Here is a 12,555-nt window from a genome sequence, read left to right as displayed (position 1 = left end):
TAATTTCTCAGAAATAAAGTTATTATTTCAAAAGAAATTGTGCCTCAAATTTTTATTTTTTTTGTTTGAGTATTTTATTAAAATTTTTCAAAAGATCGATTTTTTTAAAAAACTAAGAAAAAAATATCAAAGATGGCAATATTTAATTCTATCATCATCAATTCTATTAATTTAATTTACTTTCTTTCCTTAATCTCATCAATATTATTTTTAATTATATTGTTTCCTTAAATTACCTTTTTTCTTTATATTTTCTATTAAAGTTTTATATTTTTTAAATTGAATTTTATCAATATTTATGAAATTTTCTCTTAAATAAATTACTCTTCCAAAATATAATATGCCTCAAATTTTTATTTAGTTTTTAGAGTTCTATTTTCAATTACTAAAGGCTGATTTTTTTTTATAGAAAAAGTAAGAAAATATATCAATAAATAATCATATTTAATTTCTATCATCATCAATCTTATTGGTTTCTTTTACTTCTTTCATTAATTTCATCATTAATTTTATTTATATTATTTTCTTAAATCACTTCCTTTTCTTTTTCTTTTTAGTTATTATTATAACTTCATAAAAATTGAAAAAAAATTTACAATTTTTATTAGCCTTTTTTGAATTTTTAGATCATTTCTTTTGCTAAAAGAACTTATCTCTTATATATAAAAGAGGAAATACATAATTACCCAATCAAAGTAAGATCTATTTTTTAAAAAGACACTTCAACATTGCGGGATTCTAGTATCCCTTATTTTTATTTATAATGAATTTATTGTCCCATTACGTGCCTACGTGGCATGTAGAGTGTAGTTCACTCTCTGCTAGAGAGTGAGTTGAATAAAAAAATAAACAAATATTTATTTACATATTTATTTAATTAGAAATATTCTTTTTCTTTTCTTTTATTTATTTTATTGTACTTCCTCAATTCTTTAATTTTGTTATCTTCTTCCTCAATTTTTTCAAAGAACAAACTACCCTTTCTCTAAAGACCCATTTACTTCAGTCATTTTTTTCCTTGTCTTCTTGCTTATGTTTGTTCCTTTTTCTTCTTTTGCTCTTATTTTTTTTAAAATAGTAATAATTGTAAACTTCCTTGATAACATTGTTCCTTTTGTTAAAAAAATTAAAATAAATTGTTATGTAGTTCTTTAGCATGTAAATAAAGAAACTTCTTAGACTTATATTATAGAATTTCATTGCCTTCATCGTAATGGTGTTCCGCTTCATAATTGTTGTAGTTTTGAAAAGGAGATTGTACATTGAAGGTGATTACTAATTTTCAATTTATAATTTTTAGCAATTTTATTTTTGATTTAACAATAATTTGATAATATTAATGACGAAGATGGTAAAATAATAGTGACGTAATGAAGACTATCCAAAGAATTGACGAAATGACAGTACGTGGAGAATTTGGTTATGAAAAAGAAGAAGAAAGAGAACAAAGGAGGGTAATGAAGAAGAAGAAGAAGAAAGAGAATAAAGAAAGAAGAAAGAAAGAGAAAAAAAAAGAAGAAGAAAGAGAAAAACAAAAAGAAAATGAAGTTGATAAAATAAGAAAAATAAAAATAAAAATTAATACGTGACAGACTATAATTGGCGTGGATTGCATTTTTTTCTTGCAAGTAAGGATAGTTAAAAAATGGGGTATTTACAACACTTTAAATAGGTCTTACTTTGATGGGGTAATTATGTATTTCCTCTACATAAAATAAAAAGGGAATTAGTAAAATAATAAATTTTCATCAATAACATTTTATAATATTAAGAATCCTTAAAAGAACTATAGTAACAAAATTAAGTTTTAACTTTTTATTAAATAACATTAAGTTTTAACTTTTTAATTAATAAAAATTTTATAAAGCGAAACCCAGATAAGTACATTATTAATATATTAATAACAGAAAAATATCACGCCTAATAAATTGTTACAGACGATAGCATTCACAATAACATGCATAGATTCTTATAGTTCAGAGGACTTGATTTAATTAAAGGTGAAAAAATTTAGAAGACTTTTTACTTGCTTGGACAGTACTTAATGAGATTTCAAATAAATACTTAAATTTAATCAAGTATATATTTTAAACACCAATAAACTTATTTGATGATAATTATATTGTGTTATAAAAAGTAAGTGAATCACACACATATTGTTCTTTTTCGTCAGTCGTCACCATGAATCTTTGATCAAAAGTGTATAAAATACATATTCTAATCAAATTAAAATCTATGCTTTAAAATATAATAAAATAAAAAAATTTAAATGATAATAAGTACTAAAATCTTATTTTGTTCAATTTAAAAAATTATCAATAACAAGACTAGATTAATAATATAGTATTAACATTTCAAAGTAAAGAAGACTATAAATTGGGGAGAAAAATTATTGCTCTCACCGAAGTTTTGGTTAATAGTCAAAGTGAAGGTGTAAGATATTGAATAATTTCAATATTTTAGACTAGTAAAACTAAAAATTCTAAAATACTTTATACATTACAATACAAAATTAAATGTTTTTTTGTCATATAATCTTCTGTCACCTAATTTGATTCTACTGTAATTGATTCATCTATTCTATCTATTAAAGTTGATAATCTTTAGGTAAAATTTGTGTTTTCCAAGAAATTAGAAAGTGGGGGAGATGCTTAACTTCAACTAAACAACCAACACTTAAAAATCATAATCAAGCATTGATAAAGATAGTTTGATGACAGTACTAGAAGATATTCATAACCAAATATAGATTTGATGTCACAATTATACACTATTTTTTCTATACAGATTTAGTTGTGCACGCTTTGTTAGGGCCCGTTTGGATGGGCTTAATAAAAGCAGCTTTAAAAAAGTACTTTTGAAAGTGCTGAAACTTATTTTTAAAATAAGCAGTTATGTGTTTGGATAAAAGTGCTGAAGTTGCTATGCCAAACGTGAAAAGGGAAAAATGGAAGAAAGAGATGTTAGGGTTATATTGTAATTTGGAGATTGTATAAAAATATTAAGGGCAAAAAGATAAAAATGTGGTCAACTTAAAACAGCTTATAAGCTAAAAAAAAAAAAGCACCCCTACCCCAGCTTTTAACTTTTGGCTTAAAATAAGTTTTTTTTAAACTTAAAATAAGCTATTTTGAGTATTGCCAAACAGCTAAATAAGTCAAAAACCAGCTTTTAAGTCAGTTTGACCAGCTTTTAAGCTGAGCCAAACAGGCTCTTAGTGGCGGCTAAATAGGAAAGATGATTATTCTTTTATAGTATAAAATCTGAAAATTCATGTCCAATGATATACTGGTAATTGAATAATTTCTTTATACTTTTATTTTTCAATACTGCAAATTTTATGTTTTAACAAGATTCTTTTTGGAGAAATTGGGGACTTACATTCTTGCAAGACGCTTTAATACTGCAAATTTTATGTTTTAACAAGATATTTTTTTTGGAGAAATTGGGAACTTACATTCTTGCAAGACGGGCTGGTACAAAACCTTTATCATAGCTCAACTTCATAATGTAGGACGAGATAGCAAAACATTTGCAATACTTGATGGAGCGTGGGGTTCGGGGCCACATTGGTGAAGCCTTACCTTGCAGGAATGAAAAAAGTTGGGTTCTCTGCTTGAGCCTATAGCTTCCTAATCAGAAAATATATATACTTGAAAATTTTAGATGTAAGGGACAATTCAAAAAATTTATACAAAATTTTTATCAAGACATTTGATTTGATTCTAGAAACTAAGTTACAAGTTGAAAACGATATAAATACCTCCCTTAGTGCTTTATCATTACAAGTTAGAAACTGTGCAAAAATCTAACATGGCTTTGTTATTTGCTGGTGTTTTTTCTCTTTGTGCTTTCTCGTCTCTTTATTTTGAGTACTTTGAGTTGCCATCTCTGCCATCCATGTTGTCTTCATTTTGCTCTTTGATGGCATCAACACCACTGACTCTTTGGCTTTTAAGTCGATATTGGGACCATAACTTTGCTATACTCTAACTGAAATCATCTCGTATCCTTCGATTATCAATTTGAGTATTATTCGATCAACTATTTCAGTATTATCCATCTTAAAATATGCTTGCTCACGCGACCCTTTGTCCTAAAACTTAATTTGAGTATTATTCGATCACCAATTTGCGTATTATCCACCTTAAAATATGCTTTTTGACAATATACTTTGTCCTCGAACTCAATTTGAGTATTATTCGATCATCAATATGAGTAGTTGTAATGACGCTCCAGGTCATTTCTGCTTTAATGCCTCCTTTTTATTGTTTCAAGCGTTTCTATAGTGATCCCAAGTCATTTATGACTTATTAACGCTGATTGTTCATTCGCCTGGTCGTTCCTTTGAATTTTGTGCAACTTTCCGTATTTTAGAGACCTTAAAGCTTGAATAGTTGACTTTAGTCAAAAGTTCATCTAAACAACCTCAAAATGGAATTCTGGCGGTTCCATCAGCTTCGAAATGACCAGATTAGGCTAGTAGTAGGGTTGACACAAGTATTGAGGCCTTCAATACGAGTTTGGACCATTAGGTGTTTTAGCCTTTGAAATTAGGTCTAAGGTTGTTGTTCACAAGATTCCTTGTCCTCAAACTCGATGAAAGCATAACAGTGACTATCCCAGTCTTGTGATCTCTCATAATTTCAGTAAATGTCACGGTTCCAAAGCGTGAGAAGATTATATGTCGTGCTTCCTCTTCAGTTGACATTTTAATTTTACAAACTTAGAGCACATTGTCAGGGGTTTCATCTCATCATCAAGAATGTCTCCTACGCGTTCAAGTATTACTACTCGGGAGCGTGCTTCTTTAACACCTAACTCCTCATCCTTTGGCATCCAATAATAGTCTTATCACACATCATCATCAATCTCATCTTTTGGCTTTCTTTCGGGTGAAACATCTGGAATCAAGTCGGCTAACAAGGAAGGATCATACAATATGTAAATGTTTTCGATTTAGTTATTTTGATAAGTCTTGCCCTCTTGTCATCCACATAAGCTTCATTTATCCTATTCAATGTATCAAATCCTTCTGTAGTCTCTCCAAAAATAGTATCCTCCCCTCAAGGTAGTCAAGATCATTACTTAACGTGATATGGAACTGAGAAGAATTTAGATTCTTCTCTCACCAGTAGCAGTGCTAGCCATTGCTATCTTTCTCCTCTTTGAATGCTTCAAATCAGAATGAATCTCATCACCAAAAACGAGCCTCATCACCATATATAAATTTGTATATCAAATTGATCCCCTCCGGATCCTGTTTTGATTGGATGTTTCAGCTGCATTGTGGAATCCTTCTGAGCTGTGTGAAAGAGAAGAATTATGGTAATACTTAATATTGCATAATTTTAGAAAGTTTTTGCAAGTCAAGGGGTATCGATCACCTAACAAATACACTACCATGTCGCCTAAACTTGTCACATCAAGGGTATGTTAATACAAGTGACAATCGCTCCAATTTCAAGATTGTAGTAGTTGATTAATGAGATTGGGATTTGTTTTCCCCTTGAATTTTAGTTTAGTAATGAATCCTATACAAGAAATTATTAGTTGTTAGCATTATACGGTCCTATCAAGTTAGATGCATCTAAACATTTCTCAACCCTATTAGATGACTTTCACTCTTTTTCTCTCTGTTTTAGAGGTTTTCATTTTTACCCTTTCACGTCTGTTGATGAAATTCTCTTCTCTCAAACTCGATTTTCACAACAAGTTGATAGAATATGATTTTACTTTTTCTTAATTAACATTTTTCTCTCGAACAAGTGGTAAATACGAACAATTTCTAATGCGTGTACTCATTAGAAAGAATTGATGATAAAAGTAAGTCACATGTACAACTAACAATCATACATTACTTAATTTTATTCACGGTTTCCACAACCTTGGTTGTGGTGTTTAGCCGCTCATATATTCAAAGAAAACTAGTTGTAATCATCATTGAAAGCATAAAGTAATTAACTTGCAACAATTGCAAACCAACACAAAATCTTGATTATCAACACTTAGTCACGATCATGAAGTTTTAATCCGAAAATAAACGACAAAAACCAAGTTTAGAATATGGAAAATATTGCCAAAGTCGGATGATAAGAATTGGTGTTTAAAATATAAACCCTAAATAATTAAACTAGTTTGTGAAAAATGTCCTACTCGGAATAGGATTGACTTGTCGCGACACTTCACGACCCACTTGACGACTCATCACATACCAAACGACATGTGAACCCTCTCATCGTCCCACACTTAGACAATGTGGGTCTTCTTTCACGGATGACCTTCATGAGCTACTAGAGGACTCGTCTAAGGTTAGACAACTTGTCTAGAGCTCCATGAACTTGTGTTTGAACTTGAGTCTTCACTGGAGTTCTTGCCTCTGCCTATGAGCAATAATACAATTCTTCTATGCAACCACGACCCGTCAATGGCCCGTGTCCTTCAGTTAACACTTAGCTCGTAAGGGCCTTGCACTGTCTCTTCCTCACGAGCCCTCAGTCGGCTCGTCGAGTGGACCACGGCCCGTCTGGGGCTCCGTGGTGTTTACTTGGCACTTGTTCATTTTCACTATCTTCACTTTTTGAGATTCACGAGCCCTCAGATGGCTCGTCATCATGACCACGACCCCTCCGGGGCTTCATGGTCTTTACTTGGCACTTGTTCATTTCACTACCTTCACTACCTCACCTCCACGAGCCCTCTGACGGTCGTCATCATGATCACGCCCCATTTGGGGATCCATGGTGTTGTTTCAGATCATTTTCTATCTTCCGCGTCCAAGTGTTTTACCAATTCAATCATCAAAGCACACATCATATACACATAGATACATTGAAGTTCTCTCACTAATCCTTAGTTTCGAGCGTCAAATGTTTCATGACACATCAGTGATAAATTAATATTGGACAACTATATATATTAAATATAATAATAAATTAATTTGGACATATGGAGTACTCCCACTTTCCCTATATCCCTTGTTCAATTTTGACTTTTTACTTGTCATTCTTAATAAATTAAGAAAAAATAATGTTTTGTTACCTACTATACCCCTCAATTTATTTAGAGAGTTGATGTTTTTGAAAAAAAAAATATAATCTCTATAATAAGTAAAATGATTTTGAAATTCTATCAATTAATAGGAGTAGTTGGTAAAGTTATTATGTCAATTATTTTATTCTTAATATAATGGACAAGTAAATAGGAGATAAAGAAGTACTCCCTCTGTTTTTTTTTATATGTCACATTTTTGCTTTGCACTTGCATTAAAAAATGATGTTACCCTTCTACACTTATTTAATTTTTTGGAAATTCAATTTTCTATCAATAAATGTGAATTAATTTGTTTTGATTAATTAATTTAACCAATGAACATGAAATATTTACCTAATTTTTCTAAGTTCGTCAAATATATATTTTCAAGACTAATAGCTGTTAAGAATAAAAAAGAAACAATATATAATAATTTATGGATTGATTTTACAAACTGACAAGAATTTATAGAAAGACATAAAGACATAAAAAAGACTTAGGAAGTATATAAGGAAGTAGACAATAACTAATGTTCATTTTGAGAGAAGGGTGTACATTTTTATGTCGGTGTAGGTGCCCCAGCCCCATGCGTGGAATTCAACGCGTTTTATATGAAAGGGACAAAGACTGCCTTTTTTGCAATAAATTTAGGTGCCACAAATTTCGTCACCTCTACAAGTTGTTTGAAACTATTGTTCCCTTTTCTCCGTAATTAATTAGGAAATTCTTACTGCATTTGAATCCTCCTTACTTACGCAAATCCTACTTCAGCTTTGACCTTGGACATCGTCAACCTTATAACTCACTTTATTCAATAATATTCGTCTACTATTGAGTTTGTATGTTTCTTAAGAAATTATATGTAAAAGGATAATTTTATTATATCACCCTTTAAATTTGAGATTGAATGAATTTCGTAGCTAAAGACTATGTTGGCAGAGATCTTGTCGGTCGAGATCTGATTTTTAAGTTAAGATGTACTTGTTTATTTTATTAAATTTTATGATTGGTATAAAGCTAGCAGCATAGTAGGGCTGTTCAAAACCGAATCGAAACCGATAAGCCGAACTGATAAAATAGTTATTGGTTTATAATATTGGGTTACTGATTTAGTGATTTTGATAACGGTTTTGAATTTTTTTGTTATCGGGTTATTGGTTCTTAACGGTTTAAAGTTTTTTCTTAATGGGTTAACCGGTAACCCGATAATAAATTAAATAATTATATTTATGTCATTTTGCATATAAAGTTCTCGACTAGGAGTTTAATTTCCTACTTTTATTTTTTATTGTCTCAAACACTTGATTGTTCTACAATGTAAAAGTATTTGCTTTTGAGCAAGATGTAACTTGTGAACTCAAGTGCATGGTTTATTTGGTTTGTCACCTTGTTTTTAAGTGATTTTCAATGTTTTTTATTTTGTGTCAAATCTTAATGGTTAAACCGATAACCGAACCGATAACAATCAAAAACCGATAAACAAATAATTGATAAGCCAATATCTTAATGGTTCTATAACGATTTAGCATCTCTACAAACCGATAACCAATAAGCCAACCTAATAAACTTTAAAATCGAACTGAACCGACCGATACACAACGCTACAACATAGTAGCTCAGGGTCAAGTATGATATTGAGTGCACATTGCATCCTTAAGTTGAATTTTGATAAGTTTGACATTACAAAATGTCATATTTAACGAAATTTACAAGTCATGTCTACTAAAGTCTTGTTTATAAATATATATATTGTGCACTATATTTAATTTGTGGAGTTGAACTTTTCAACCGTGTATACACTTAACTCAACACATCATATATTATTATAAGTGGAAAGCTCCTAACATTAAAGTTAGATTATCATTTTACCCTTAAAATATCTAATTACTACTTAAATAGTATATAGTTATCATTGTTTTAAAAACTTTTTCCATTAAAAGATTACATCAATTCTTTACATTATCAATTAATTATGTCCAAAATTGAGAGAAGATAGGAAGTTGGAAAAAATAATTTAATATAGACCGAATTCATTGGATTGTATAAATTAAATAATAATAGTTCTTTGGCAATTAAAAGTTACCAAGAACTACTGAATAAATGTTTGCATTTTGAATAGGCACTACTCTATAGAATAAAAATTGAATATGAAGGGTCAATCCCCACTATTACACAGGAATCAGTTTCGAAATCAAAGTTGAATTTTAAAGGTCATTATCTAATACTATTTAAGACTAACTTATTAAGATGGATGGTAATCACATGAGATAGGATGAAGGAAATCACGTAATTCAACATGGAGAAGAAAAGAGAGTTGAAAGCTGCAAATGAGGGAAACAAAAATTTTTTTGAAAGCTGCTAATCAAGAGAAGAAACAGAAGTAGCGGAAAAAAAGAAAAGTAGATTAAATACGGTCTTTATGTTTGACGCCAAGAATAAGAAAGTTACTATTTGTTATTTATTCATCAGAATGTGAAAATTTGCTTTGCAGTATATATCCTCTAAATCCTCAAACTTGCTTTCTTTTTTCCGTTTTCATCAACTCGATATAATTGTAGACTTTAAATTTAGTTATCATCGTGAGTCTTTGGGATAGTAAATATGAATTCAAATTTGTCATTCTTCTTCTTTCTTCTGCTTGTGTATTTTAATATCATGTGTTTTTTAATATTTTGAACTTCCTTTTAAGTAATTTTTAAAAAATTCTTTTCGGATATTATTTGCCCTTAAATTGCAAAAGATTTGTTTAGAAGATACAAATGTGACTGGATATTTTTGTTAACACAATATTTTGATGAATTGAGTAATAATATTCTCTTTTTCTTCTTTTTGAGTAAAGAATGATAATATTCATCTTAATAGGAAAATTCAACAATCTTCTTGAGAACTTGCAAATCAGAAATATACAAAATAGAAGTTTGTACCATAGATGACTTGCTTTATGGGTTACAAAAAGGTTTTTATCGGTCAATAATGAGTATAATATCTACGCTTTCAATTTTATAATGTGAAAAAGTATTAATTATAGATCAATTTTTTATTATTATTAAAACTTACTTTTAGTAATTAAAATATATTGATTCCTCTCATATAATAGAAGGTTTATTTTCATGAAACATTAAAAATATCAAATCTGACACAAGATTTTTATGTTATATTTTGTGAAGAGATATATCTTATGTCAAACTTTCATATAAAAGAACTTAGCTTTGAACTTAACGATTATTTTATGTGTGCTCCACTATGATATATTTACTTATATAAATTAATTTTAATATCAATTAGAGAAAAAACGTGTAATTCACATTCGCAGAACTAGTATATAGAAACAAAAGAATATGCATACCACCAACCTAAAATCGGTTGGGTAGGCCTTATGTAGCATGCAAATGATAGCATGAGCACCACATGCCATATTTTTTCTATAGTCACGAATAACTCATTTGACGTGACATTTCGATTGATTCTTACATTTATCTTCTATTTAAGCTGATTATATATTTTATTTATGCCTTGCATTTGATAAGTTATAAAACTCATACAGTCATACTCATGAATTATTGTTATGTTTTAATGTTAATTGAGAGAATTTTAGAAGTTAACCTTATAAGCAACCTTACTTTGACAATCGACGTTTCACCGATCAAACGCAAGCTAAAATAAATAAAAATAGATTGAAAGAGTATAAATTTATAAAAAAATAAATTGAATCGGACTAATTTATATAAATTAGATTAAATTATCAGGTGGTGTAACAAAATCTATCTCTTAGAATCTGTTTGGTATTTGCTGTAAGGATGCAAGAAATGCTTTTTTGAGAAAAAAATATTAGTTTTAGAAAATTAAGTGTTTGTCGAATCTTTAAAACTGCTTTTAAATGAAAGGAGAAATAATTTTCTGTTATTGAAAAGAAACTAAAATTTTCTGTTTTAAAAGAAAAGCAAAAGTAGAAAATTAGTTTTTAAGACTAAATATCCCTTAAATATTGATATATTTATCAATATATCACTAATTAATTAACAAACATATCTCATAAGTTTAATTAATTTTCCTTCAAGAACTTTTTTTATAATAAATTTTTTAGTTTTTATTTCTCTATATAAAATAATTTTAATATTTAAAGCACATTAATGTTTGCCCTTTTTCGTAATTTAACTTTGAAAAAATATCTTCTTTTTTAAATAAGAAAATACAAATTATTTATCAAAAATATTTTTCAAACAAATTTACTAAACAAAAATTGTTTTTAAGAAACATACATTTTTCTAGAATTTGTTAAACACAAATTATTTTTTTCAAGAAAAGACACATTTTTCTAAAAAGTTATTTAGAAAGAACATTTCTAAAAATAAGTGTAATGTGAAACAAAATGTTAATTGAACTGTCTCACCTAATTTGTGGTCCACTAATCAATTCATGACGCCACGGATGATGCCTTTTTCCTACTAGAATTTATACCAGTGACTTACAAATAAGACTTCAACTCTAGAAGATGACAATATTCCACATTTTGTTCTTAAGATTATTTTATTTTTTTAAATTGTGGAGAATAGCTTTGAACATCAAGATGGTCAACTCTTAAACTGCAAAATAACATTTCTACAAAAATAATGTAACAAACAACATAAATTGAAAAATGAAATATCCGATTTAATTAATAGAAAGACATGCTTCAAATAATACATTACGCCATTATTAACTTATCAAAATTTGACTTGACACACCTATTAAAGAAAAAATAATTACTGAAGTGAGTTTACCATTTTATTCATACTAAATTACTAATGAAAGAGTCTCAAACATATTTATTCACTATATTGTCAAAGACATTTAATATTAATAAATCGAAGCTATAATAAATTTTTTTTGTCTATTCTTAATTAGTCAAAAATAACCACTAAAAAAGAAAAATCAAATTAGAAAATATTTTACAAATTAATAGGGACGGAGGGAGTAATACATCAAATCACTCGATATTAATTCGATAATGATTTAAAATCCAACGAGAATCCATAAACCGAATAGCATTGCATGTTTTAAATTATACATCAAATATTTTTTTAATTTCTCATTCGGTGTTCAAAGTTCACATTGAAACTCTGACTAAATCAGAATTGACCACTGCAAGGCTCATTTGGATTGACGCTGAAAATAATTTTTTTATAAGCTAGTTAAAGGTGAGCACAGGTGTACCTCAACATAATATTTTTTATACTCAGAGTTCGAACCCAAAACCTCTGATTAATGGTGAACCACTCCCACCACACCACAATTCACGTTGGTCATCAAATAAATTGTTAAGGCATCAAACTTCAATCATATCATGAAGATATTTTTGAGCCTCTTTGTAGCAATTTAGCACCTTAAGTGGATCAAAAACTAGTCCATATTGCTTCAACTTGCATAAGCCTATTTTAATTTGACCATTGACCTGAGTAGCTATTCTATGTCCACACACTCCACATGCATGAGGCTTAAGGGGTTGACTTGCACAATCTTCAACCTATAAATAACCAACACTAT

At 29.0% G+C, this 12,555-nt stretch overlaps 1 pseudogene; it reads right to left on the bottom strand.

Moving 5' to 3' along the window:
* Positions 1–3,808: 3,808 nt before the first annotated feature.
* LOC107022062 lies at positions 3,809–5,433 on the bottom strand (annotated as a pseudogene).
* Positions 5,434–12,555: the final 7,122 nt, after the last annotated feature.

This window comes from Solanum pennellii, chromosome 1 (genome assembly GCF_001406875.1).
Source record: "Solanum pennellii chromosome 1, SPENNV200".
Taxonomy (NCBI): domain Eukaryota; kingdom Viridiplantae; phylum Streptophyta; class Magnoliopsida; order Solanales; family Solanaceae; genus Solanum; species Solanum pennellii.
The sequence above is the reverse complement of the archived record's forward strand: the minus strand, read 5'-3'. Positions and strand labels throughout refer to the sequence as shown.